This window comes from Podarcis raffonei, chromosome 1 (genome assembly GCF_027172205.1).
Source record: "Podarcis raffonei isolate rPodRaf1 chromosome 1, rPodRaf1.pri, whole genome shotgun sequence".
Taxonomy (NCBI): Eukaryota; Metazoa; Chordata; class Lepidosauria; order Squamata; family Lacertidae; genus Podarcis; species Podarcis raffonei.
In genome coordinates, this window is record NC_070602.1 from 99,450,912 (window position 1) to 99,456,911 (window position 6,000).

The window sequence follows — 6,000 nt, forward strand, 5'->3', positions numbered from 1 at the left end:
CTTTTATGATTGGTTCTAGCAAACAGCCAATAGGAATTTTAACCAGGCTGATTGGACAGAGGCAGCCAAAGGAGGAGCAAGGGGGCTGAGCTGAGGGAATATAAGTGCTGGCCATAAGGGCAGGAAGGCAGGCCAGAGCTTGGTAACCATATACCACTGTGCCTCTCATTTATTTGTCTGACAAATAAATTATTATTTTAATTTCTCTATTGCTGCGTTGAATATTTCATTCCAGCTAAGCGTTAACCACAAGCAGGGTGCTACATTTTATGGTGCCTCTGTGACTCGGATAAGTGGTCTGCTGGAACGCAGCCCCTTCGCCTTACTGGGCAGGGTACAAGAGGGAGGACCACTAACTGCTTACCCAGCGCGCACTGGAACATTTTTTCCAGGGGAACGCAGAAGTCTCGTCTGTCTGATACCCTGCTCACCGACGGCGACGGACCGGGGGGAACCAGAGAAATAAACTGGGAACCAGCTAAGGGTAAGTGCACAAAGGGTTTTGGCCCTCCAATTAATTGGGAGGAAGAGAAGTCTTGATCAAACTTCTGCGTCTCAGTAAGGGGGAAACTGAGTACGCTACATGGCTGGGTACATCAGATGGTGATCTGGTGTAGGGAAAAGGGAAAGGTTGGGAGGTAGAGTGTGGTGAAGTATCCAGCGCATTGTATGTGTGAGAAAGTACAACCTGAGTGTGGAGTGGGTAGTACTTCGGTTCCCAGTAAGGCGACTTCACTGGGCAAGGAACCCCACGAAGCGAGTGTGTAAGTGACTGAGTGGATACTTCACAGGGCCATACAATGGGAGTTGGGGGTTCAAAGGGGGAAAATACACCTCTTGAATGTATGTTAAATAATTTTAAGAAAGCCTTCTCAGGGGCATATGGAGTCAAAATGACGCCAGAGCGTTTGAGAACGTTATGTGAATTAGAGTGGCCGAAATAAAATACTGAATGGCCATCTCAGGGAACCTTTGATATAAATTTAGTAAGCAAACTTTGGACTAATATCGCCAAAGAAACGGGAGGGTGCCCAGAACAATTTTCATATATAGATTCTTGGCTGAGCACATTAAATAAAAATCCTCCATGGATAAGGGAATGCAAAGTCCAACGATGCAAATTATTGGCTGTAAAAGCCGAAGCTAGGAAAGGAATCTTGCCAAATAAACTCAAACCCATTTTTGAGGGACCAGAGGAAGAGGTGCTTCCACCTCCACCCTATGCTCCACATCGAAGGGAGCCTAATCCAAATACTCCACCAGTTGTAACCCCAAGGCAAGAAAGTGGAACGAATAATGGGGGTGGAGTCACAGAACTTGATTCCTTGATAGATTATGATAAATATCTTCAGGAGGCCTTGGAGTCCTATAATAAAGCCCAAGCAGAAGTGGTTATTCCACCTGTGAGTCCCAGTAGAACTCCATCTACAGTCTCCTTTAGTGGACCAACTAATTGCCCACCCCAAACCCCTGTACATCCAAATCCTAGAGAACTATTACAGAAGTTACAGGAAGACCTTGATCGGTCAGCAAGCAATACAGCCAGGCGTATAAAGCTGCTAAAAGAACGCCTTGGGACAGATACCATCCCCTATGATTTGAGGCCCCTAGAGCAAAGCGAAGAGAAAGGTCACGTAGTAGCCCCTCTTAGAAGAGTATTTGATGCACTTGAGGAGCCTGTGCTGGTTAACGGGCAACCCGGACCACGGCCACCTCGAACTTCGACCCTCCAGTACATTCCATTCACAACTATGGATCTGATGAATTGGAAAACACACACCCCATCTTTCGCAGAAAAACCTCAGGCTATGATGGACTTGGTGACTTCAATAGTAAATATTCATAGTCCTACTTGGACAGATTGCCGCCAACTCCTGAATACTCTGTTCACCACTGAGGAAAAAAGAGACATAATTGAAAAGGCACAGATATATTTGCGTGAGCAGGCTAGAGTGGGAAATATTTTTAATATTGACCGTCATCTCCAGGATAACTTTCCTTTGGAAGATCCTAATTGGGATCCAAACAATGCAATTCACCTGGCCAGGCTTACCACCTACCGCCAGACGCTTGTGCAAGGTATCCGCAGGGCATGCCAGAAGCCCACTAATATGTCTAAAGTCTCAGAAGTAGAACAGAAACCAAATGAGAGTCCGGGAGACTTTTTAGAGAGGCTGCAGGAAGCCTATCGTATATGGACTCCTTTTGACCCTGAAGCCCCTGAAAACAGCAGAATGATTACTGCTACATTTGTGGCCCAGTGTGCTTCTGATATTCGTAAGAAAATTCAGAAATCAGAAGGATGGGAAGGGATGCTGATGAGCCAAATCATGGCCATTGCACGTCGAGTTTATCGGAATAGGGATGAGGCTGAGAAACAAGAGAAGAAGAAGTGGCAGAAGGAAAAGATGGTGATGCTAGCCACAGCAGTGAAGCAAGACTACCGCCCCTTAAATGGAGGGAGAGGGCGGGGAAGAAATCCACCACTGGGAAGGAATCAATGTGCGAATTGCAAGAAGGAGGGTCATTGGAAGCGGGAGTGTCCTGAACCCCTGAGGTTGGAAGAAGTACGCCCAGGCCCAGGCCCAGGCTCCGGCCCAAGAAACCAGGGACGGGGACGGGGAATGATCCGAAATGGAAGATATCAGAGACCTGGACAAGGACAGAGTAGAGACAATTTCATTGGACTGGCAGAGGAGGATTTTACCCAAGACTAGGAACGACCGGACTCCATAAAGTTAGGCTTCCAGGAGCCCACGGTCACGATTCAATTAGGGAGCCATTTAATAGACTTTATGATTGATACTGGGGCTGAATACTCAGTACTCCCAGAACTATTGCAGAAAAAGGCATCCAAAAGTGTAGTCATTAAAAGTGCCACTGGTCAGTCAGCTAAGAGGTCTTTCCTTCAACCTTTGGAATGCCAGATTGGGGGACATCGTTTAACCCATTAGTTTTTGTATATACCTGAGTGTCCAATACCTCTCTTAGGTAGAGATATGCTGTCCAAATTGCAGGCCCAAATCACCTTCACTCCTCAAGGTCCAGAAATGAAACTGCCATCAAAGGCAGCAGGAATAATTACCCTCTCAGTACCTAAGGAACAATCATGGCGCCTAATGTCAGCCCTGCAAGTCCAACCCACATTGGATACAGAATTAAACAAGCTCCTCCAAACCCTACAGGTGCCACCAGGAGTATGGGCCGAAAATAGCCCACCAGGAATGGCTAAGAATATAGCTCCAATTGTAGTAACCCTAAAACCTATGGCTACCCCTGTATCTGTAAAGCAATATCCTTTACCCCGGCGAGCAGCAGAGGGCATCCAGAAACATTTGGACCGCCTATTAAAATATGGTCTGCTTAAGCCCTGCCAATCAGAATGGAACACATCCCTTTTGCCTGTTCGGAAACCTGGGACAGATGAATACAGGCCAGTACAGGACTTGAGGCTCGTAAACCAGGCTATCGAGACCTTGCACCCAAATGTACCAAACCCATATACCCTGCTGAGTTTGATCCCACCAGAAGCAACATTTTTTACTGTATTGGATTTGAAAGATGCATTCTTCTGTTGCCGGCTGGCACCACAGAGCCAACCTATATTTGCCTTCCAGTGGGAAGACCCTTTGACAGGAACAAAAGGCCAGCTAACCTGGACAAGATTGCCCCAGGGATTCAAAAATTCCCCAACTTTATTTGGTACTGCCTTGGCGAAAGATTTAACAAGTTACCCCTCAATACCTGGAGAAAAGGTGGTTCTGCAATATGTAGATGACCTTATACTAGCGGCAAAGGATTTTGATACCTGTAAAGAAGGGACAGAGGAACTGCTCCACTTGCTCTGGGAAGCTGGCTACCGAGTTTCCCAGAAAAAGGCACAGTTATGTTTAGAAAAGGTCAAATATTTGGGCTTTGACATCTCACACCAACAACGAGCATTGAGACCAGAGAGGAAAGAAGCTATTTGCCTTATTAAGGAACCTACCACAAGGAAACAACTCAGAGGATTCCTGGGAACAGCAGGGTTTTGTAGACTATGGATACCTGATTTCAGCAGTCTGGCCAAGCCCTTACATGAAAGCACTCGAGGTGCAGAAAAGGACCCATTCGTATGGGGACCTGAGCAGCAACAAGCCTTTTTAGCTATCAAACAACGATTTATGGAGGCCCCAGCCCTTGGACTGCCTAATTCGGAAAAACCCTTTCAGCTGTATGTACATGAACAGAATGGGATTGCAGCGGCAGTCCTGACCCAGAGATTAGGAAGTTGGAACCGTCCAGTAGCTTATTTGTCAAAACAATTGGACTCAGTAGCAAAAGGATGGCCTCCATGCCTAAGGGCAGTAGCGGCCACTGCAAGCCTTGTCAAAGAAGCTGATAAATTTACCTTTGGCCAGACGATGTATGTGAATGTACCTCATGCTGTTCTGACACTTATGGAATATAAGGGTAGTTATTGGCTAACAAACCCAAGGATGGCTAGATACCAAGGCCTATTGTGTGAAAATCCCAGGATTCATCTACGAGTAGTGAATATGCTCAATCCAGCAACTTTGCTGCCCCTACCAGAGGTAGATGATGAAGAATCACATGATTGTCTCCAAATAATGGATGAAGTTTATTCCAGTAGACCCGATCTGAAAGATGAACCATTGAAAAATCCAGATGTTGTATATTATACTGATGGTAGCAGTTACCTGCATGAGGGTGCCAGACGAGCAGGATATGCTGTGGTCACCAATGAGGAAGTTGTGGAAGCTGAAGCTTTGCCTGCTGGCACCTCAGCACAAAAGGCTGAACTTATAGGTTTAACTAGAGCTCTGCAATTGGCAGCCGGATGTAAGGCAAACATCTATACTGATTCTAAATATGCCTTCTTAACCCTGCATGCACATGGAGCTCTATGGAAAGAAAGAGGTCTAATAGGAGCCCACGGGAAGGCCTTGAAATATGGACCTGAAGTAGAAATCCTGTTGGAAGCAGTATGGGCTCCAGAACAGATTGTTGTAATGCACTGCAAAGGTCATGGACGTGGAAGGGATCCAATAACCAGAGGAAATCATGCTGCTGACAAAGCAGCCCGAGAGGCAGCCCAAAAGCCTGTGGGAGGATTTATAGCAGCCCTCATACCAGAGGTAGTTCCAGAAGAAGTTAAACCTCACTATACCCCAGAAGAGAGGAAGTGGGCTGAACAGGAAGGGGCGATTGTGAAGGACGGTTGGATGATCCTGCCAGACAATAGGATTTATGTACCTCATCACCTAGCAGGTACAATTGTAAGAAATTATCATGAATCTACTCACCTTGGCGGTACTGCAACCAGAGAGAGTCTCAGTCGGAAGTTGTATATTATTAACCTTTCACAATTAGCAACTTGCATTTCCCAGAAATGTGTTCTTTGTGCTAAAAACAATCCCAGGCAGGGACTGGTACAACCTCCTGGAATCCAACATGTGGGATACGTCCCCATGGAAAGCCTAATTGTGGACTTCACAGAGCTGGTCCCTTCTAAGGGATTCAAGTATCTCCTTGTGTTTGTAGATACTCTTACCGGATGGGTTGAAGCTTTTCCCACCAGAACTGAAAAGGCGCGAGAGGTAACTAAGAGACTCCTCACTGAATTGATCCCAAGGTTTGGATTACCTAGATGCATTGGAAGTGATAATGGGCCAGCGTTCATTGATCAAGTAGTACAAGAAGTATGTCGAGTCCTACAAGTGAAGTGGAGACTGCATGCAGCATATAGGCCTCAGAGTTCAGGGAAAACTGAAAGAATGAATCGGACTCTGAAAACCCAATTGGCAAAATTAACCCAGGAAACAGGATTGGGATGGGTAGATGTGTTACCCATAACACTGTTTCGTGTTCGGTGCGCACCCACAAAAAGACTTAAGTTGTCACCTTTTGAGCTCCTGTATGGGAGGCCGCCCTCCTTTGTTCAGGATATTCCAGCTGACCTCAAACAAATAGGAGACTATGTGACACAGGGACAAGTGC